Source organism: Delphinapterus leucas, chromosome 11 (genome assembly GCF_059928025.1).
Source record: "Delphinapterus leucas isolate spDelLeu-1000000601 "Yukka" chromosome 11, BTC_Dleu_Yukka2, whole genome shotgun sequence".
In the NCBI taxonomy this organism is placed as follows: domain Eukaryota; kingdom Metazoa; phylum Chordata; class Mammalia; order Artiodactyla; family Monodontidae; genus Delphinapterus; species Delphinapterus leucas.
The window spans coordinates 47,932,474-47,957,993 of NC_143139.1; positions in this window are offsets into that span (position 1 = coordinate 47,932,474).

Genomic DNA, 25,520 nt, shown 5'->3' on the forward strand with positions numbered 1-25,520 from the left:
AAAAAATGACATGAATTTGATATTAAATTACAATTTCATTTCACTGTGTATTGTTTACTTATTCTGAATCAAATCAGCTAAAGTTACTCATACTGTAACTCTTTACATATTATCTTGCACTAGATTTTTTGTTATGGACTTGCTTCATAATCTACTGCAGCATACCCAGAAGCAACAGTATTTAAATTATTAATAATCAAGATATTAAAATAGAATTCTAATGAAGATACAAATACCCAAATTTAAAATGAACACAGCAGAGAAAATACCCTTTCCTGTTTAATAAATTGCAGATGTAGAATAGTGAAATGTTATTACAGAGTGACATATTCATTTAACCATGTGCTAAGTCATGAAACATATATATAACACATATTCTAGACTCATTAAACATTTACAAGCCATAATGAGTTACCAGTGATTGTACAAGTAATCTATTAGTTTAATTTTATTCATATCTAAATAAGAGGGAAGCTATGCTGTATGGAAACATCGAAGACAGAGTGAAATAATGCTTGTGAGATGTTCTTTGACAGGATTATAAAAATACTCCACAGTTTATGGTATCTATTGCAGATATATTTATCCTTAATTCTGGCAGTTAATATGAGGTGTAGTATTTTAATAATCTACATATCTGAGTAATCTAGTGGTATATAAGAAACTAATATGACCTCAGATAATAATTTTAAAAAGTAATCTCTCCCTCCCCACCTCAGCCCAGGAGACAGCTGGCAATGTCTAGGACATTACCATGATTGTGGAAGGGGTGGGGATCACTAGTAGCAACTAGTGAGCTAAGGCCAGGAGGTTTAGGCTGCTAAATATCCTACAATACAAAGGACAAACCCCTCTCCCCCAGTAAATAATTATCTAGCCCACAATACCAATAGCGCCAAAGTTGAGGAACTAATTTATAGTACTGGTTTAAAATGTAAGCTGTAAACATCAATTTTACTTAGTTTAATGCATTTATATGATTATCTCTCGATGGATGGGCAAACAGACTGTGGAGATTAAATAACATTCTTTATACAGCAGATTTTGCTTTATTTCATTTGACAGTCTTTTTTTAGTGTATACGTAAGAACATGGTGACTGATAATGTTCATTCTGTGTTTATGTGAAAGCTAAGATCTAGCAAAAACACTCTCCTACTCATTTTCTGGGGGCACATATACTTACTTAAATGTTATTTTAAAATGGGAATTTATCTATATTTACCAACAAGAGGAATTTTATTCACCAGTTCTTAGTAAAAAATGAAATCAGCACCAAAGGACAAAGGAAGTATAAATTTAGAATAGGAAAGTTCTGCTCTGTAAGATGGAAAGGCTCAATTTTCCATCAGTTTAGAATCATGCAAGAGGCTATAAACCTGAAAATGCAGAATACAGAATTCTGAAACTTTCACATGAGAATTTCCTTATTGCTTCTAGATCCAACCTTATTTTCTTTTCCTTAAAGGAAATCTCAGATTTGGCATGCAGTTTCATCTCTCTTCATTTATATTTCATACTTTCCACCCACACACTGCCTATCTCTTAGGAGAGAATCATAGGAAAGTTCAGAAGAAATAAGAGTTTACTGTCACTGGAACAATGATAAGCAATAATAGACAATAAAATGAGTGCAAATGGATAGGTCAACAACTGACAGAGGTTTGTTACATCATTTCTGGTTTAGTGTAGATCATGCAAAATACTGTAGTTCAGTTGTTATGGTTTTTAAATGCTTTAAAATATGTGTTCAGCAAACTTTTGATGATGGTGATGAAAGATAATATGATGATGACAAATAACATAGGGGACAGACTTTTGCAGGATGGGACTCAAAAATAATACTGTTCTTGTAGTATTTTGTAGAAGGAAGTAGAAAGCAAAGTAATGAACTCTTTTTCAACGTAGTGTGGAGAAAACACTTGGGGATGATAAATAAACAACAAGAATGGAAGACTGGTAATGAAGTTCTATGAGATAAGCATCCAAAATTTAGCAATGCTTAAGAGCTACCAAGAGTGTCCTTTCCAACTTGGGACAACCACAATTAACAAGAAAGACTGTTTAGAAAATCTTTGGGGAATGATGACAAAGACTAAAATATAAAAAAGTACACAAAAATATTAACATGGCTCAAATTAAAGAGCATAATAAAACATCATGATAATGTGGGTAAAAACTTATTTTTACACACTGCTGGTGGGAATATGAATTACAACCATCTAGGAAAATAGTCTGGCAGCAACAATTAAAATTTAAAAGAGCACATCTTTTAGGTTTGTTGTTGACTGAAACCTAATAATGGCAGTTTCAAAGATAAATTAGAAGATAGATATGATATACATATTTAATTAGTTAACATAAATAAAAAAGAAAACAATTATATATATAAAGTTGTGGTTTAATCAATTATTTGCACAGACATACCATCCAAATAAGGCCTCTAAGAGAAGATTTTTAACTGTTTTTAAACTATTCTGAAATTTATTTTCATCTTACTATAATGTAGTCAGTTGGAATAACTGTAGTAAAATAGTATCAGTTTTACTCCAATGTATTATCCCTGCCCTCTAATATAAATATAAGTTTTTTTTTTACTGTAATTTATTTCAAGATAAATCAGAAACATGACTAAAGTTAAAGAGTAATCTTCACCTATTATTTAGATAAGTATTCAGGTGAGAATGTTTCTGTGGGTATCACAAAGATTTTCTAATAATGCTAGAGATCTATCTAACTCATTGATCTGAAAATCAAAGAATGAAATTGCTACTCACAGAAATGTAACACTAGTAAAAAAAAACCTATTTGTATAAACTAGTTGATAACAGCAAATCTTTCAACAAATTAGTTCTCCAAATATTTACTGAGCTACAATGTACAAGGTATTAATCTCTACTGGCAAAGACCTGTAACACAAATGCTTATCCCCACTGAGTTTGTGATTGTAGTAAAAAAATAGAACTAAGTATCCAATAATTAAATTATATATATCTACACACACACATTTTATATATAAAACTAATTCTTTGATAAATATATAATTATTTTATATGCTGATAAAGACAATGAGGACAAAAAATAAAGGAAAGAGGGACAGTGAGGGTGGAAACATTGATGGTAGTGAGAGGGGGATTTTAAATAAGGTGGACTGGGAGGGAATTGCAAAGGCATTGATATTTCAGTAAAGATCGGAAGGAGGCTGTTGTAGGCTGAAAAGTGACTCCCTCCCCAAAATATCCTAATACCTGAAAACTATGATTGTCACCTTACATGGAAAAAAGAAAGGGAAAAAAAGTCTTTGCAGGTATTATAAAATTAAGGATTTTGAGATGGCAAGGTTATCCTGGATTATCCAGTTGGGCCCTAAATGCTAAATATGGTTACGTAAGAGAAGGAGAAGAGATTTTACCCATAAACAGAAGAGAAAGCAATGTAATCACAGAGGGAGAGACTAATATAATGTGCCCACAAGCCAAGGAATGCCAGTAGACACCAGAAGCTACAAGAGGCAAGGAATGGATTCTACCCTAGAACCTCCAGAGGAATCACAGTACTATGGACACTTCAATTTTAGCCCAGTGAAACTGATTTCAGATTTATGGCCTCCAGAATGGTGGCAAAATAAATTTGTATTGTTAAGCCACTAAATTTGTAGTAATTTGTTAGAGCAGCCATAGGGAACTAATACAGGGCTGAGGACACAAGTAATGCAGATCTCCAGGGGTAGAGCAGATTTGAAAGGGAGATATCAAGAGCTACCTTTTGGACATGGTAAGTGTGAGAAGTCTATTACACACCATGTGAGGATGTGAAGGAGAGAGTCAAAAGGAATTCAGGGGAGAGTTCCAGGCTATCTTGACAAATATGGGAATTATCAGCATGTAGATTGTAGTGAAGCCATGGGACCAGATGACTAAGATATTCAGAAAAAAGGTAAGGTCAAATCACTGAACTTTGGACCCCTCCAGTATTAGAGATGATAGATACAAGAAAGAGCCAGAAAAGAAGGCTGAGAAAAGAGTGGTCTGAGCGGTAGGAGGGAATCAGGCAGGAACTGTGCCCTGGAAGTCAAGTGTCTTAAGGAGAACTGCACCACTAACTGTATCAAAAGCTTAAGGACAGGTTAAGATGAGGAGTGTGGAATGACTTTCCTTAAGTCACAATGAGATCACTGATAAACTTTTTAAGAATAGGTTCAGTGGAATGGTGGGAGCAAATATCTGACTGAACAAGGTCCAAGAGAAAATGGAAGGAAAGAAATTGAAGATCACAAATATAGTCAACAAATCCAAATAATGTCATCTAAAATTACATAGATCTCCTCTTTTAGTTACTGAGTTTAATCTAATCTATAAATGCAAATGAGGCTAACAATAACCAAATATGGTGATATCATGTACAAACAAATTTGGTCTTGCAAATATATGTCCATAATGTCTTTAACCTAAATGGGATGTGGTGAAAATCTACTATGTGTTAGACACAGTGTTTTCTTCATTTCCAATATAATCGTTCTATAAGGCTATCGGTTGGGATGTAGTGAAATAAATCTGTGTGGATTTTATACTATAAATGTTTATACTGTAAATGTTTACACTTATCAATTTATCTTGATCATTTCTTCTCTCTCTTCCTTACTTCCACTTTGTAATAAATATTTAAGTTAAAGTCAGAAAATTATAAACCCAATGAGAGGAGAAATAGTATGTATCTTACTCACCATAACATCTCCACTGTGTAGAACAGTGTCTGTGATGTTGTCAGTGCTCAACAAACATTTTTTTGAATAAAGGAAAAGTTAAATAAGTGACAGATGATTTCCACTCATCTTTGAACTTTCTCCTCACTAATTTAGATGGCCTTAAATCTCAGATCCTCAGATTTCACACTTTTAAAATGGAACAATTTTCCTCACCTTACAAAACTACTGTGAAAATTTAAGGAGACAATAATAAGAAAGTATCTTACCATTGGGAAACTATTCAGGTATATTATTCTGTAAAGTGTAGAATAATTAATCCTTCTCTGAGGCACCTTCATACCATATTCAAGACTGTTACTGCTCCATCTGCTTCCTTCAACCCCTCTTATGGTTTATTCTTCAACAAAGTTATTGAAATTTTCAGTAGCCTTTCATTTTAAATCATTGTATCATTGTGGTCTCAGAAAGGATTTTAGACAAATTCATATGCCTAGAGTACCATCCTGTTTATGAGGTCCCACAAACTTTACACTTCCAAGATGTTATTTAGTTACAAATCATGGACCTTTATCTTGGTTTTTAAAGGACCTGGTTTTACTTTTGTGAAACCAAAATTCTACATTTTCTCCAATTTGTGACTTGTATTTTCTCACTGTATTTATCACACAAATATTTTTATTGCCACAATACCTACTAACCTCTAAAATAATGACCAGCACATTTTAACAGTTAATAATAAAACATTTAATAAACATTTAATGAATATTTTTGAATAAATATATAAGTTAATGGAATTGTCCTCAATACATAATTTTATTGTTGTTAAAGATATTACTATTGAAATTTTACAAATGATTCATCAGAATCACAAACTAATTGTTTACCACAGTAAGGTAATAGTGAAATTCACATTCAAGAGCCCCAGCCCAGTCTTCACTGAACCAGATGGAACTATGATGACCTCTGAAATAATAAAAACACATCTCTTAAAGGCTGAATTACTCAGAGCCTCTGCTTTTCATATGCCTAATAGAAATTATCTCATTTATACAGAAAATGTAAGTCAAGTCCATGCATTACAGTTATTAGTGATTTGTAAGATACAGTAGTGCTATATCCCAAGGGTGATACCTATTCTGAAGCCACCTTATTATTATTTTACTTATGACAAGAAGTTAGCAATGAAGAACAAGTTGCTGTGCACAATGTCTCATTCCTTGATACCTGAGGATATTAATTCATGAGCTGAAGGCAAGTACATTGATCTTTTTAGCCATCCAGAAATAAAATGTCATGTAGAGCAACTACTTCTTCATTGCTATTCCAGCACAGTTTTTTCCTCTCCCTAAGGTTTCTTTCTCACATTGAGAATAAAAATGTAGCCACTCTCTTCTGAGGAAAGATGGCAAATAAGACCACTGGTTCAGAGATACTCAGTCTCAGTGTCCTTTTACATGAGCAACACACTATGCCCCAGATAATAAACATATACTATGGTTACCAATTCCTCAGAAACAAAACTCTTTTCATCTCCTTCTGCATTAAGTTAGTATCTCCTCATACTGACCCCAAAGAGACTAAGGCTGAGCCTAGATGGATGCCCAGTCATACATGTGGTGGAAAACATGGATGAAACATGAAACACACAGACCTCTCTACAAATCTTTTCAAGTAAAATTCCCTAAAAATAGACGAGTGAATTAACATGCAGCCAGAATTCCTTGCCTAAATTATACCCATTTTCACAGATTCAATTCTTGTATATAGTATGATACGTGGATGTGCGCACATGCGTGCGTGTGCATGCACACACACACACTAAGGTATTTATTTTTCCCACCAATGTTCCAGAACACCTGCTGACTATAAAACGCTGTATTGAGAAATACAAAGGAGAGAAAAATGAGCTAGAGTAACATGATCCAACCACTAAGGAATTCCAAAATTAAGTAGAATGAGAACAAAATGCCAGTTAATGCATATATATAAAATAAATATGGGCATCAATAAATATGTAACTATAGAATATATACATCTGTTGAATATAAATCCAATGGTGCTCACACACTTTGCTGTAATGCTTCTGAACAAAAAGTCACTGAATTTCAAGATATAGTGAACTAATATTGTAACTGAGCTTGAGAAAATGGTAAGTATTATGAAATATTCTGTTTTAATAGCAAATTTTTAAAACCATGTATTTTGAAGACAGAAAAATCTGGGTTCCAGTCATTCCTGTATTTCATCACTTTGGGCATTCTGTATCCTCCATAAAGGTAAGTACCCTAGTATAAAAGTTGATAAAAACTATAACCCCACCTATTTCAAAGTGTGTTTTTTGACATTTAAATAAGATAACGTATGTAAAATTTAGTGTCTGAAACAGGTACTCAGTACATATGGGAAGGCAATATGATAGCATTATTAAGTAATTAAATTATGGAATCAGACAAAGTAAGATTTAAATTCTGCCTTTGCCACCTTTTAGAATCGTTTAATACATTCAACATGGTATTTAACTTCACTGAGCGTTACTTATCTGTAGAATGGAGTTATAAGAATCAGTAACTTTTCCTCCTGTATGTTTCAACATAGCCCTGGATTTATGTTTTATCACAAAATGTGCCACACTGCTATACAACTACTCATTTATTTCTCTGCAACCACTACCAGAAAAAAAAATGATCCTGTTTTCAGGTACTGCGCCTTGTTTGACAACATATACCCAGAACCCACCACATAGTAAGTAATCAATATATATGTATTAGATCAATGGCTGAATTAATAGTATCTACCTAATAAGGTTGTTGTCCTTCTATGGAATGGCACTTAGAATATAATCATAAAGGGTAGTTATGATTATTTTCTCTACTTCATATTCAAATCAAATATACACACAGCTCATGCAGCTCAATATCAAAAAAACAAATAACCCAATCAAAAATGAGCAGATCTAAACAGGTATTTCTCCAAAGAAGCCAATAGCCACATGAAAAGATGCTCAACATCACTAATTATTAGAGAAATGCAAATCAAAAGTACAATGAGGTATCACCTCACACCGGTCAGAATGGCCATCATCAAAAAATCTACAAACAATACATGCTGAAGAGGGTATGGAGAAAAAGGAACCCTCCTACCCTGTTGGTGGAAATGTAAATTGGTGCAGTCACTATGGAGGACAGTATGGAGGTTCTTTAAAAAACTAAAAAATAGAGCTACCATATGATCCAGCAATCCCACTCCTAGGCATATATCTGGAGAAAACCATAATTTTAAAAGATACATGCACCCCAATGTTCATCGCCACACAACTAACAATAGCCAGGACATGGAAGCAACCTAAATGTTCACTGACATAGGAATGGATAAAGAAGATGTGGTATATATATACAATGGAATATTACTCAGCCATAAAAAAGAATGAAATAATGCCATTTGCAGCAACATGGATGGACCCAGAGATTGTCATGCTGAGTGAAGTAAGTCAGAAAAAGGAAGACAAACATCATATGATATTGCTTATATGTGGAATCTAAAAAAATGGTACAAATGAACCTATTTACAAAACAGAAATAGAGTCACAGATGTAGAAAACAAACTTATGGTTACCAAAGGGGAAAGGTAGGGGAGGGATAAATTGGGAGACTGGGATTGACATATACACACTACTATATATAAAATAGATAACTAATAAGAACCTACTGTATAGCATAGGGAGCTCTACTCAATACTCTGTAATGATCTATATGGGGATAGAATCTTAAAAACAGTGGAGATTATATATATATATGTATAACTGATTCACTTTGCTGTAGAGCAAAAACTAACACAACATTGTAAATCAACTATACTCCAATAAAGAAAAATTTGAGGCACAAAAGAAAACATGAATTTGACTCAGAAAAAAATTTAAAGTGAAGAAAAACAAACACCACAAAACTTGTTTTGTCTTCTCAGAGTTTATAAGGCTGGCCTAGAAAATAGAGAGACATGGGATCCAAGGAATTTTTTACAATAATAGAATAGATGAACACAGACTGACCCAGGGACTAAATTCAAGAATCCAAAAGGGATTAGACAAACTGGCTAACTTATTCTATTTGAGCAATCTGAAAAAACTGAGATTTAGGGATGTTCAAAATACTAAATTAAAAAACAGACAAGGATATGGTCCAGTTGTGAAATGTTTTATTCATTATTTCAATAATAATTTATTGAGTAACTCCTCTGTGCTAGGTAACAATCTAGAAAAAGGCGATCAAAAAGTTTAGCTAATTACTGAAGTGTACACTTGAGAATGATGGTAAATTTTATATGTGTTTATACCACAGTTTTAAAAGTTGACAGATAAATGTGGTCAATGCTTTGATGGAAACGTACAATAACATGAACAAATATAAATGAGAAAAAATCCAAAAATTATAGGTTGTGATCAGTGGTAAGAATGAAACAAAGGAACAGGTAAAAGAATGAACGTTTTGAGGAAGAGCAACTCTACACTGGTAGGATGACCAGCTCTTTCTGAGATGGTAACATATAAAGAGAATCCTAGAAGTTGATAATGGGATATCTTTTAGAAAGAGAAGAACATTCTGGGGCAGATGGGAAAGTATATGAAGAAGACCTAATATACCAAATCTTGGCAGGTTCAAGAAAGTGAAAAAAGACCAGTATCTTAAAAATTGAAAATACAGAGGAGAAATCAAGATGGCAGTAAAGGAGGCTGCTGAACTCACATCTCCCCACAAACACATCAAAAATACAACTATGTGTGGAGCAATTCTCGCTGAAAACAACCTGGAGACTGCAGAAAGGCTCCTATACAGCCAGGACTGTAAAGAAAGATCACAGAGTTTGGTAGAAAAGAAGTGATCTGGTTGGGACCTGCATCCCTGGTAGAGGACCCAGAAGAGAAGGGGAATATCATGGGCTCAGAGATCCTCCCTGAGGAGTGAGGGGTTCAAGTCACATATTAGGCAAATATACAATAAAGGCTGTGCCCAACCACTTAAATAAGCTATAAGCTAGTACAAAGGTTGAAAGATAAAAATTGTAAAATCAACTATAACTAAAATAAACAGTTAAGGAATAGACAAAGATGTAAAATATGACATCAAAAACACAAAACATGGGGGAGGGGAGGAACTACATGTAGAACTTTTAGAATGTGCTTGAACTTAAGTGACTATCAGTTTGAAACAAGTAGATATAGCTATAGGTCAACATATATGAACTCCATGGTAACCACAAATCAAAAACCTATAATAGCAAAAGAAAAACTAGAGAGAAAGGAACACAAGCATAACACCAAATAAAATAATCAACCCACAAGGGAAAAGACTATATATAGCATTGTGCATCTACAAAGGAGAAAAGAACAGAGAACTATTAAAAAAACAGAAAAAAATTTTAAAATGGCAATAAATACCTCTCAATAATCACTTTAAATATAAATGGACTAAATACTCCAATCAAAAGACATAGGGTGGCCGATTGGGTAAAGAAAACAAGGCCCATGTATATGCTGCCTACAAGAGACTTACTTTGAAGCTAAAGACACACACAGACTGAAAGTAAGGGATGAAAAAAGATACTCCATGCAAATGGAAATGAAAAGAAAGCTGGGATAGCAACACTCATATCAGACAAAGTAGACATTAAAACAAAGTTTATAATAAAGGACAAAGAAGGGCATTATAATGATAAAAGGATCAATACAAGAAAATATAATGTTTATAGACATATATGCACATAAGACAGGAGAATATAAATATATAAAGCAAATATTAACAGATATAAAGGGAGAAGTTGACAAGAATACAATAATAATAGGAGGCTTTAACACTCCACTTACATCAATGGACAGATCATCCACATAGAAAGTCAATGAGGAAACAGTGACCTTATATAACACATTAGACCAGTTGGAATTAATGGGTATCTACAGGACATTCCATCCAAAAACTGCAGAGTACACACTCTTTGCAAGTGTACATGGAAAATTCTCCAGGACGGATCACATGCTAGGCTACAAATAAGTCTCAGCAAATTTAAGAGAACAGAGATTATATCAAACATCCATTCCTATCACAACTATATGAAAATAGAAATCAATTACAAAAAGAAAAACAGGAAAAACAAAAAAATGCGGAGATTAAACAACATGCTACAAAAAGAAAGGGTCAATTAAGAAATCAAAGAGGAAATAGAAAATACCTTGAGACAAGCAAAAAACCAAAAAAACAAAAAACACAACTTTCCAAAACCTATGGGACAAAGAAAAAGCAGATCTAAGAGGAAAGTTCATAACAATACAGGCCTACCACAAGAATCAAGAAAAATCTCAAAAAACAACCTAACCTACCATCTAAAGGAAAAAGAACAAAGCCCAAAGTCAGCAGAAGGCATGAAATAATAAAGATCAGAAAGGAAATCAATAAAATGGAGTCCAAAGAACAATAGAAAAGGTCAAGAAATCAAGAGCTGGGTTTTTTTTGAAAGATAAACAAAATTGATAAGCCATTAGCCAGGCTCATTAGGAAAAAAAGAGAGAGGACCCAAATAAAATAAGAAATGAAAGAGAATAAATTACAACTTATGTATTAGAGACACAAACAATCATAAGAGAATGCTATGAACAGTTATAAGCAAACAAATTGGACAACCTACAGGAAATGGATAAATTCTTAGAAACATATAGTCTTCCAAAACTGAATCTAGAAGATATAGATAATTAGAACAGACCAATCACTACTACTGAAATTGAATCAGTAATCAAAAGACTCCCAAAATCAGAAGTCCAGGACTGAAAAGCTTTAGAGGGGAATTCTACCAAACAAAAAAGAGTTAATACTTATCCTTTTAAAACTATCTCAGAAAATTGAAGAAGAGAAAACACTCCCAAAAATTCACTGTATGAGGCCTCCATTACCTTGATACCAAAACCAGACAAAGCACTACTAAAAATAAAAAATTACAGAGCAATATATCTGATAAATTCAACAATATATAAAAAGGACCATACACCATGATCAACTGGAATTTATTTCTGGAATACAAGGACAGTTCAATACCTGCAAATCAACCAATGTGATATATGACATTAACAAAACAAAGGATAAAAATTATATGATCATCTCCTACAGATGTATAAAAAGCATTTGACAAAATTCAACATCCATTTGTGGTAAAAATTCTCATCAAGATTGGTATAGAGGGAACACATCTCAACATAATAAAAACCATTTATGACAAACCCACAGCTAACATCATAAGCAATGATGAAAGCTAAAAGATTTCCTCTAAAATAAGGAACAAGACATGGATGCCCACTCTTGCCACTTCTATTTAACATAGTATTTGACATCCTAGCTACAGCAATCAGACAAGAAAAAGAAATAAAATCATCCAAATTGGAAGGGAAGAAGTAAAACTGTCATTTATATAGGACCATTTGCAGATGACATGGTACTATACATAGAAAACCCTAAAGTCTCCACTCCACAAGCCATTAGAGCTAAAAAATGAATTCAGCAAAGTTGTAGGATATAGTATTAATATACAGAAATCTGTTGCTTTTCTGTACACTATAAGTGGAATATTACTCAGCCATAAAAAAGAATGAAATTTTGCCATTTGCTACCACATGGATGTAACTGGAGGGTGTTTTTCTTGGCGAAGTATGTCAGACAGAGAAAGACACATACTGTAGGAAGAGGAGAGGAAAGAGGGAAGGGGCAAAATAGGCATAGGGGATTAAGAGGTACAAACTACTAGGTATAATATAAATAAGATAGAATGATGTAATATACAGCACAGAGAATACAGACAATAGTTTATAATAACTTTAAATGGAGTATAACCTATAAAAATATTGTTGTATACTAGAAACCAATATAATACTGTAAATCAACTATACTACAAAAAATATAATTTTTTAAAAATGAGTAGCAAAGAATGCCAATTTGCAAAAAAAATAAAAAGAAAGAAAATATGAGGATATTTGGTGAGTTATCTCATGGTCTCAACTCGTATTGGGCCTCCTATGTACTAGATGCTGGGTATAAAGTATCAGTAAGATAAATATCTGTTTTCATGAATCTTCTATTTTTGCTAAGACAGAAAATACCTAACCAACAAATAGCCAAGAAAACTCTATGCTATTTGTAAAATTAAAATTATTTGATATTACAAACAGTGACTGATACTTCAGGTTTAATGTTCAGGGAAGCCTTTTCTGAAAAGATAACATTTAAGCCATAATCTGAATACAAGAAGTCAGCAAGTTAGCAGAAAGGAAACATATATTTTAAGTTTCTAAAATGGAAAAGGCTTTAAGTTTTTTGAGAAATGAAGACTAATGTGGGTGAATAATTGGAAACAGTGTTAAGACTGAATACTGACTAAGATAATATTGCGTAAGAAGGTAGGACCCTGACTATGTAGGGCTTGGCAAGCCAGGAAAAGGAGGTTGAATTTCATTCTAAGTAAAGGGTTGAATGCAAGTAAGCTAAAAACAGAGATTTAGCACCATAAAGTCTCTGAGACCTTGACAGGGTAGTAGAGCTGTGGAAATAGAAGTCCCATTGGGATGAAATAAGTTTGAAGTATAAAGTGAGGAAGAGGAGACAGGATACATAGATAACATTTGTAAGAAAATTTGTTGTGGAAGCACATGAAAATCTGAAATCGATTTGAGAAGGATATGGGATTATTTGTATAATCTCTCTTTCCAAGCATAATTAGCTGCTCCAATGCAAATATGTGGAAATTGTTTATGCTTCTAGGATTTTATATTGCCAGAAAAGTAGGATGGAGAGAGAATGGAGAAAGGAATTGAGTATATTCCAATGTATAGAATGATAATAACAATAATATATTATGAAATTCTAGCTGGACAAATAAAAATCAGCCAGAAAGAGGCTATGGATAATGAGAATTTGGTGGTTTCAATGCATTAAAGGTTTTGATGTTATGGCAATCAGTTATTGTAGTAAACGTGTCCAAAGGATAAAACACTATAGTAGGAGAGCAGTTTTCAAATTGTTGTTGTTTCAAATTCTGTTGTTTCTGGTGACTAGATCCAAGATTTAACTATATATGTAGATATATAAGACAAATTAGAAGGAAAGGTCACTACAGAAGAAGTGAAGAAGTTGGAAGCTAAGTGATTCATCTGAAGCATGAAGTCACCAAAAATGATAAAATTAAGGGCTAGGACTTATATAAATGAAGAAGGATGATCAGGACTTACATAAATGAAGAATGTTAAGTACTTCACAGCAATGATTAGGAATTTTGGTTACGTGTATCACAGTATTCAAATTGGGTTATATTTATCATACTTTCCAAGTTTGAGACCATTTATTAAAAGCTGATAGCAAACATTAGGTCATATTTGTATTACACCAAGAAACTGATTAGAAGTTGTGAGCAGAGTAAATGTATGATTACTAATACCATAGGCAATTATTTAATTGTTATTTAATGTTTATGCCAGGGTAACAGTTGTACTGAATAAGGAATTTGTTCAGAGCACTCTTACCTTTTCCCTTAGCTGTTGGGAAAGCTTAATGGACAAGAATTAACAAACTAATAAACCAAAATTATCTGCATTAAATAAATCCCAAGAGATCTTTCCTGAGACTTCACACTAAGGCTTTCTTGGTTTAAAAGAATTATGTACTCCTTGGTGAAGAGGTTACCTTGAGACATTCTTAGAGAGAGGAATGAATGATTACTATGAGGGTTATTAATCAGGACTTCATCCAATGACATCTTATCCTAGGTTAAAAAAGGATAGTCTATTCTTTGGGAACCAAACCTATTTAGTGGCAGGAATTAAACTTGTTTGTGAATATTTTTTATCATGAAATTTCATTCTAAAGAAGACACAGTTGAAGAGCATATTGGCATATTTCATATCTCCACTAGGACATTAAATGAAGTCTTTCTTTATTCCACATCAAATGTTAAGCACTAAGTTACTGGATTCCAGAGGAACATACAGATAATAGCTTCTCTCCACCAGAGGAGTAATACCATTGCATTTGAATTCAAACTTAAATTCAAGTATTGGTCCCTTTCCTTGCTATATTACCTTCAGTAATTTATCTAAGCCACTAAATCTTAGGTTCCTTTTCCCTGCAACAGCAATAATAATATTCTATCCTACTTGCAGGAAAACTAAAGTGAATTAAAATTAAGTATTACATACAAATAACTAAGCACATGGCCTGGCATGTTATAAATGGTAGCTATTGTTTTCATCATGAGGTAGGTAATGTTATGCAAGTCCTAATTATCATTCCTTACTACATGGCTGAAGAAGGAGTCTAACCCAAGAGTTTATACACTAGGTTAGGGACTAGAACTCATCTCTATTGTATACTGTGTCGAGATGCCCCCAGAAAGCCCTTTTTTTTTTTTAAAAGCCTCACATCCCTGAAATAATATAAAAGTTGCACTACTTTCAAAAACTTTCTACTCAGAACCTAACCTAATGAGGATGAAACTAAATAACCAAATTGAAACTGCAATTTGTGTTTTATCTGTAGGAAGAGGGAAGAGATCATTGACCGTAGCCCTGATTCTATAATTTGACACCTTGTTTTTTAGCTGTCAGGTGATAAACATACCAAGTTTTCCTTTTTACGTCAGAAATTTATAAAATAAAACCATTTTATTGTTTTATGCATTGCATTTAGACTCAAATTTGTTTAAAAATTATTCCATTTTTAAGAAGAAAAATATTATACTTAAGGATACACTGTAGTATAATAACACTTGCATACTCACTCCAGCCAACATAAATAGCCCAAGGAACTATGGCACAAACATAAGAAAAGTTGTGTATAGACAGGAGGTTACTGAGTTACAGTGGTATCTTGCAGAGTACAAAAGGAGACAGAAGGAAAGAAAGGAAAAAGAAAGAGGGAAGAGAGAAGGAAGGAAGGAAGGGAGGGAGGGAGGGAAGGAGGAAGGAGAGAAGTATGACTCAAGAATGCATGTGATCCAGCTTCCTACAAGATAATCTAAACAGAAGTCACTGATGTTTTTAGAATATGCTTCTGAAATGCTAGAAATATTGAATAGCAACAGGAAGCAATTTGAGGTTTGGTGTAAAATTTTATCTTTAAGGGTAAAAAATAAGAAAAACCAGCTTTACAGTGTGATGAGCTTAAAAAAAAAAAGTGATAAGCTAATTGGATTTTCCCTGAAATGACAGCACATGTAAAACCTTTTTTAAAACTAATAATTTCCTGTTGATAACTAGAAAGGAGATCTATTTTCTTAAAAACTATAAACAACATGATAAACAAGAAAGTTTTTTTTTTTTTTTTTTTTTTGCGGTACGCAGGCCTCTCACTGTTGTGGCCTCTTCCGTTGCGGAGCACAGGCTCCGGAGCGCAGGCTCAGCGGCCATGGCTCACGGGCCCAGCCGTTCCGCGGCACGTGGGATCTTCCCGGACCGGGGCACAAACCCTGCATCGGCAGGCGGACTCTCAACCACTGCGCCACCAGGGAAGCCCAACAACAAAGTTTTTATACTTAGCTTTGCACACAATATATAATTTTAGGTAATCCTCCTACAAATTGTTTTCTGAAAATATAATACAAGTCTACTGCTTATTTTATATTTTCAAATCATAGTTGTTAAAATGTAGCTTTTCCCCCAAACATTAAAAGGTTTCTCCTTACATATGACAAAAACCAGGTAAAGTCAATTTAGAGAGACCTAAATACGTCCTGGCCAGCAAAACTTGCCTGAGACCAAAATGAACACATTATCCCATATGAATAAAGATGGTATGAGTCAGATAAGAAGCTTATCAGTCTTTCACACACAGAATGAAAAATAATCGAAGTTAAATGTTGCTTGTGCCCATCCAATCACTAACCTGGAGAGAGGGAACTTATTAACTTTGTGTACTCTCAACCCATTGGTAATCAACCACCTGTCTTCTGGCCTGGTGTGGAGGGACTTGGTGGTGGGGGTGGGGTGTGACTCATGATTACAGACAACGTTCTCAATATGATTTGCCTGGTAGTCTACATTGGTAACAGTCCCCGTGACAATAATATTTCTCACTGAAAGTTAATAAATTAGCATTCTGTGTGTGTGTGTGTGTGTGTGTGTGTGTGTGTAAATTGCTCATCTTTGAGTTCTCTTGGGAGAGTTTGTTATATGTCTTCTGGTGAGGCCATATCTTATTCCATTGTGAACACTTTTCATGTTGAAATATATTTGAGTCAGTGTCCCTAAAATGACTAAAATGTAACAAGAATCGATGTTAAATTCAAGCTAAAAACACTCTATAGCCTGTGTTTATTAAACATGCCACTGCAAACTTTTTTTAAACCTTTAAATCAAGATTCTACCAAGAATATTATGAGATTAGGATGTTTCCTGCTATTGTCACAAGTTGGGGCAATATAATAATTTTGTGATATTTTGTCTGGGGACCACTAAAAATAGATTAATTCCCTTCAAATGACAAAAATATTACACAGAGAGTAGGTCTTAATTTCTACTACAATTAAATTAATAATAAATTTAGAATAAGAAATGGGCATTGGCATAATAATATACACTAAGCCAAAGGATAGTCACTATTTTGTATTTCCATGTTTTGGTGCGTAACAATCTCTAAGGCTCTACAACTACATTAAATTTGTTACAGATCATTCTTTGACATGCTCATTCAACATCCTTAGGCCTCTTGTATCCTGCATTACTGGTGTTTAGCCGATCTCACCAGTGCTGGACCTAGGGTGAGATGAAGCACCTGGTGTGGGCACAAGTGTTAAGGATCCACCAAAAAACTCAAATAAACAATATTAATAATATCTTAATAAAAAGTTTTAAGAAAGAAAATTAATGTAAAGATTCATGGTGAACAAAATACATTATCAGTATTACTGAGTTTTCCCTTTGCCTCAGGTTCCAGTATGGCTCCACACAGAATATCTCAAAACTACTTATCACATTAGTCCAAACTATGGCTAACTTACATTTCATTAGAAGGATATTAGTTGGTTCATAGAATTGTTAGGAATTTAAAGAACTAGACTCATAAAATGGGCATAAAACAAAAACGTTAGGCAACAAGGAAAGTCCCACTGTATCAATTTGATCATATGATCACTGTCATTTTTCACATTGAATACTTCATTACCAGACTCTGCAATAAATAACTTTTAAATCTCCTTGCATCTTTGTGTCACTACTCTAGATTCAAGTTCTTAGACGAAAACGGAAAATCAGCAGAGCCCAGGACTGACGCATATGCCTTAGTTTTTAAGAATTAGAGCTAAATCTTGCTTTCTGTCAAGACTCACACAGTGGAGGATTCCACTGAAATATATATATTCAGTTGTAGGATAGTAATAAAATGGCCAGTGTCTGCTACATTCATTATTATCTGGAGCCCTGGGATGTATCAAAGCAAAAGTCCATTATTGCCAGTTCAAATGGAAAGATAAAAATACAGAAACAGACAAAGACATAAGTGGTATCACAAGAGGAAGAATAGCCTTTGAACTGGTCATGTAGATTTTTAACTCAGTGATAATGTCAAAAACTTCAGCTACAGTAGGAAAAATAATTTAAACTAATAGGAAAACATAAGTATTCCCGGAAGAATAATAGGTCATTTTCTTAGTATTAAAAATTAGTATCACTCATGCAGTGGTCAAAAAACCTTTTGCCTACAAAACAAATAAATTCAAGGCACTCTATATAAAAATTCAAAGGAGAATACTACCTTTCATCCCATTATTATGGATATGCTAAATAGGCCATTCAAGAATGTGTATGCATATGAGGCAGACTATTAAAAAGCAACCACTTGATAGTGCATGATGAGGTTGGTACATCTTCTTTTCCAAAACCAACACACATGGCAAAATTGCCCTCCAAAATCATTTCAAGGCTCTGGATATTGATGAAAAGAAATCAACAAGTTAAAAAACTGTTAGAACTTTGTGGGAAAAATGCTGACTCTGCAGCCTTCTTGCCTAGGCTACTGCAGTCCACCCAAACTCAATTGTTGCAGTATGTTCATGGTTTTGCTGTGAAAACCGGCAGTGTTACTGCCAGAGGGACAGACTTGATTTGGAATAGAAGGCAAAAGAACCCATGACTGGCAGAATTTTCAATAAAAGTAGAAAATGCTACACGAAAGGATGGACAAAATACGTAGCTCCCCATTAGCCTAAAGTTTCTGTCCGTATTGGGGTGAAGAGTGAAATCAGTCAAATCGGAGATTCTGAAAATGAGAGAGCCCAAAAGGGTTAGCTTTATAATCTCTCCACACATCTCTGTTTGACTAGGAAGTTACATCCATGTGCGAGGAACCAAAGGGTCCAGTGAAAGTAAAAGTCAAGACATACTTGAGACCTGGCTGAATTATGAAAGGCTTCCCAGCCCACAGACAGATAGATCAGCAGAGGGTGGAAGCTTTACAGGCTCACAATGTTTGAGCACAACCTCTGCCTAAATCACTGGCTGACTATTAAGTTATGCAGGCACAGGACACTCCTTAGGATGCTAAGCTAAAAAAATAAAAATAAGAAATACAAATCTGAGCATAGACATCACTGACTACAGAGGAGATATATTCCAGAGATTAACACCAGGCAAATTAAAAAGAAATCATAACCCAGATTGGCCACAGTATAACCAACTCAAATTAAAATATCCAAATTTCAACAAAAATTACAAGGAATCCACACAAAGAAAAAACCCCAGGAAATTGTGAGAAAAAAAAAAGCAGTCAATATAAACTGACTCTGAGTCCAGATGTTGGATTTAGCAAACAAGGACTTCAAGGAAGCTACTATAAATATATTCAAGGGGGGCTTCCCTGGTGGCTCAGTGGTTGAGAGTCCGCCTGCCGATGCAGGGGACATGGGTTCATGCCCCGGTCTGGGAAGACCCCACATCCCGCGGAGTGGCTGGGCCCGTGAGCCATGGCCGCTGAGCCTGCGTGTCCGGAGCCTGTGCTCCGCAACGGAAGAGGCCACAACAGTGAGAGGACCACGTACCGCAAAAAAAAAAAAAATATATATATATATTCAAGGATTTATAGCAACTATCTAAACATTGAAAAGAAAATATGGTGATACAACAAAGGGAGAATCTCAGTAAACAAATAAAAATGAAAAAACAGACTCTAGAATTGAAAAGTATAGTAACAAATGAAAACTTCACTAGGTGGGCTGAAACACAACTTGAGAGGGCAGAAGAATCAGAGAACTGAAGAAAGAATATAAATTATGCTATCTGAAGAACAGAGAGAAAAAATTTAAAGAAAAATGAACAGAGCCTCAGAGGTCTGTGAGAAAACAGCAATCTGACAATATTTTTTAATGGGAGTCTGAATAAATCTACTAAAAATCATTGAGCTGTGCAATTAAAATTAATGTATTTTTGGTATGTAAATTTAACCTCCACAAAGTTTTTTTTTAAGTCTCCAAACATTTTTGTTGTCTTTTCATTAATAACTTTAATAATTTGTATTATTATTAATTTAATTTTCTCTATTTGTTGCCTATTTTATGCTCAAGAAATATGTGGAGAGAGTGATGAAAAGATAGACACAATCTTCGTGAAATTGAGGTGTGAGGTAAATATTAGACAGAATGGCATTGTGCAAGATTTCTTTACCTTAAAGAATAAATAAAGATTCTTAACCAACTGCAACATAAACTTGAATTTTCTGTTTCAGTAACTTTCTTTATACTAGCATGTGACTATAGAAGTTACACAAAAGTGGTTCTGCATAAAAATTCTCCCCAATATGATGCTTAATTTTTAAACAAGATACGTTTTTCAGATCAGAAACAAAGGTGAGCTCCATTACCAATGCCAGTCCGCTAGTCTCAGCTACCTGCCTCACCATCATGACTCCTCGTAACATCTTTCAAACTGATATCTCTTCATCTGCTTTTGCTTTGCTCTTCTGTGTTTGATGTCCTACAAGCCTGACTAGCTTTCCAGCCAATGCCACATCTTTCTCACCCTTGTTGTTCAAACTCTGCTAAGATGATCTTTCAATTGTTGGAATAATGCCTCAGAGCCTTTGCACCATCCTTTCTCTGACCAGTATACTGTACCGTACCATAATTTTCCCTTAATTAATGCCTACTTATATCTCACATTTCACCACAAATATCAGCAATTTTCAAAACAGGAATATTTTTGCTTCATGAGATACGATAGCTGATTGAAAGCAACTTTCACAAGCCTTGAGTTGTGTTATAATAGTGGTTATAACAAAACCACTATTATTATTATTGGCTTAGCATTCCAATTATTCCAGCCTCTAGCTCAACATTGCTTTGATTCTCTTGGTTTATCCTTCAGTGTAACAAGATGGCTCTTGCAACTCAGCCTCACATCCTTTTACAATTCCAAAGGTTGGGGAAAGAGAGGTGGAGGTTTGGGCAGAAAAAATTAGCTTTCTTTATAGCAGAGATAAGAATATTTTCTATAAAACACCCAGAAAACAACTTCTTTCACTTCATTCCACAGAATTCAACAAGTGACTATGCTTGCATTCAACAGATACAGGGGAGTACACAAAGTGAGCTTCTGGCAAAGAGCAATATGCATCATCATCTAACTGAGTATTTTGTCGCCCAGAACAAAGTCAAGTTCTCTTAGTAAAGATGAGAGAAACAGCTATGAATTAGCAATGAACTGTGTTTGCCATCAATACTAGCATACATCTATTTTCATAGTAATTTGATTTCTGTGTGTCTTTTCCACTAAGACTCTAAGCCCCAACAAGTCAGGAACTAGAGATGACTTACTCACCACTATTTCCCCCAGGATGTAACAATATAAAAGTGAAACACAAATGATCTCCTAAAAATAGTCACTGTGAAAATTCAAATTTCACACAGGAGTAAAAACAGTATGCTTAAACCAAGTATTTTTTTATTAGGGATGTCCTCCCCACGGGGTAGTTGGCAATGTCAGGAGACATTTTTGATGATCACAATGGGAAGGAGAGATACTGCTGGCATCTAGCGAGTAAAGGACAGGAATTCTGCTAAACATATTACAATGCATAGATAGCCCACACATGAAGACTTGTGCCATCCAAATTCATGTAATAACTGGTATATGCCCACAGTACCAAGGTCGAAAAGCCCTTGCTTAACCCCATTTCACTAAACTTGTAATGTTCTGGAAAAGCTGAAAAATAGCTTCAGCAACTACTTTTCTTATTTTCCCTTCACACCATCCCCCTTTCTATCATTTTCTGATAGAAAGAAAGTAATAAAATATATGTATGAAAGGGGATACAGAATATATACCACATCACTGCTCCTAATTGAGTCTGGGGAGTTCAGGACCAGCACCCCCGAGATGCGTCAGGAAAGCATTTGTGTAAGAGGCATTTCATGATCTGGTAAATGCTTCCTCATACCTTGTTACCTGCATTTGGAAACATCTATTCAAGACAAAGTGAGCACCTTTTCTACCCATACAAAGCATGTCCAGGGACTTCCCTGGTGGACCAGGAGTTAGGACTCTGTGCTTCCACTGCTGAGGATGTGGATTCAATCCCTGGCTGGGGAACTAAGATCCCACAAGCTGCATGGTGTGGGCCAAAAAGAAAAAAAGAATAAAAGAAAAGAAAGCAAGCATGTCCAAGTCTTATTTCCTATCCAAAAAGTCAAGCATAAGAGAAAGGACAAAACTAGTAACAGTACTTTTGTGTTGTGAGAATCACTAATTTATAAATTATGGTTAATGTTTGTTCATCATCATATTAAACATACTTAGAGAACAAACTTATGGTTAACGGGGGAAGGGTGGCGGGGAGGGACAGACTGGGAGTTTGGGATTGACATGTACATACTGCTATATTTAAAACAGATAATCAACAAAGACATACTGTATAGCATGGGGAACTCTGCTCAATACTCTTTGGTGACCTAGGTGGGAGGAGTATTTGAAAAAAGACTAGATACATGTATATGTATGGCTGAATCACTTTGCTGTACACCTGAAACTAACACAGCATTGTTAATCAACTATACTCCAATACAAAATAAAAATTATAATGAAAATAAAATAAACAATAAGAATAAACACGAGTATATCATTTCCAGCTAATAAATATCAAAGAATTTTAGGATGGAGAGCCCCAGAAAACTAGAAACCCTGCCAAAAATGTCTACAGATTATATTTAAATGAATTTTAGTCATCCTAAGTCAGCCTCTCTGATTGTATTAACTTCTTGTGGCTGCCGTAACAACCAACCACAATGAAGTGGCTTCAGACAGCAGAAATTTATCCTTATATCATTCAGGAGGCCAGAAGTCCAGAATCAACATGTCAGTGGAACTGCACTTTCTCTAGAGGCTCTAGGGGAGAATGCTTCCCAGCATCTCCCAGCTTCCGGTGGCTGTCAGCATTCTTTCTTTGACTTGTGGCCACATGACCCCAAACTCTACCTCTGTTTTCATATCACCTTCTTCTCTGTGTTTCTGTTCTCTTCTATGTTCTTATAAGGGTACATATCACTGGATGCAGAACCCACCCTTAGAACCTAGGATGACTTTATCTCAAGACCCTAAACTTAATTATATCTTCAAATAGCCTTTCTCCAAATAAGGTAACATTCACAGATTCCAGGGATTTGATGTAGGTATCTTTTGGAGAGTCATTTTTCACCTTACCACACTGATCATTTGAGATTTTTCTTTTATTTTGAATATTAGCTTTTAAAAGATTCTATACCTCGGTCATTTGATCACGGCAAGGCTAATTTTGATTTATAATATGGCTTATACTTAAATGTCTATATCTAAATTAGTTGTTAGTTACAAAATTGTCTACCATTTGTTGTATTGCTATAGGGTTATTTTAAACCTCTTTTATTTAGTTGGCAAATACCTTGTTCATTTTCTGTTAATATCAGCTAGATTATACTTTCACATTAACAGTATTACACAGAGTATTAAGAGATAATCTAGATCATTCTTTTTCAACACCGAAACCTACTGTTTTGGACACATACACCATGGCCTGTGTACTATCCTATAAATGTTCTCTCATATTCTAATCTCTTTTATTGTTAAAAACTGAAATATCTTTGGCAAATATTTCCAAATATGTTTCCTCTGAGACTCTCATAACATACAAAAGATTAAACTACTTTATATCATGGTTAAATGTCTTAATTTCCCAAAGGAATTTCAAAAGGAAGAAAATAAATGTTTTCTCATGGCCTAAAATATATGAAATGCTATAGTTGCTATTCAATTAATTAATTAATTTAAAAATATTATAAGATATGATACAAGAAAATGCCAAGGAAATATTTTTGTGTGAATGAAAGATGGTACAGACCTTGGGGCCAAGACAGTGAAGCAGGAAGGCCCTGACCTCACCTCCTCCCGTGGGCACACCAAAATTACAACTATTTGCAAATAAACCATTGATGAGAAAAACCAGAAGACTAGGAGGAAAGATCTTATACAACTAAAGATATAAAGAAGGAACCATAACAAGATGGACAGGAGGGGTGGAGACACAGTATAGTCAAGACCAATACCCCCAGGGGGGTGACCCAGAGACAGGAGGACAATTACAACTGCAGAGGTTCTCTTCGAGGAGCGAGTGGTCTGAGCCCCACATCAGGCTCACCAGCCTGGGGCTCCTGCTCATGGAAGATGAGCCCCCAGAACATTTGGCTTTGAAGGCCAACAGGGCTTACTTTTCAGAGAGCCAGAGGGCTGTGGGAAATAGAGACTCTATTCCTAAAGGGTGCACACAAAAATCTCGCACACTCCAAGACACAGTACAGAAGTAATTTGAAAGAAGCCTGGGTCAGATCCACCTGCTGATCTTGGAGAGCCTCTCAGAGAGGCAGAAAGCAGCTGGGGCTTGCCCTGGGGACACATATACTGATGCGAGCCATTTTGGGGAGCTTGTTTTACCACATGGACACTGGTACAGGCAAGCACCATTTTGAAATCCTATCTTATTAGCTCTGGCACATGGCCCTGCCAACCAGTCTCTCAGCACCAGTACTGGGAAGCATCAGGCCAAGTAGCTAGCTGGGTAGAGACATGGCCCAACCCATCACCAGATCTGCTGCCCTAAGACCCCTGAGCCCACAGCTGCCCTAGGATCTGGCCCTGTCCACCAAAGGGCCCAAGACCCAGCCTCATACAACAGTGTGCCAGCACTAGCCCCAGGATCCCCAGGGCCCTGCAGCCAGAGGCCCTGGGACCCAGATCCACCCACTGGGGGGCCAGCAAAAAAACTACTAGAGCTCATCAGTGAATTCAGTAAAATTTCAGGATATAGAATTAATACACAGAAATCTGTTGCATTTCTATACACTAACAATGAACTATCAGAAAGAGAAGTTAAGAAAATAATCTCATTTGCAATTATATCAAAAAGAATAAAATGTCTAGGAAACAATCTAACTAAAGAGATAAAATACTTGTACTTGCAAAACTATAAGACACTGATAAAACAAACTGAAGATGACACCGATAGAAAGACACACCATGTTCACTGATTGGAAGACTTAATATTGTTAAAATGATCATACTACCCAAGGCAATCTATAGATTCAATGCAATCCCTACAAAAGTACCAATGACATTTCTCATGAATCTAGAACAAATAATTCTAAAATTTTTATGGAAACATAAAGAACCCCAAGTAGCCAAACAATCTTGAGAAAAAAGAACAAAGCTGGAGGTATTACACTCCCTGATTTCAAACTGCAAAGCTACAGTCATCAAAACAGTATGGTACTGACACAAAAACAGA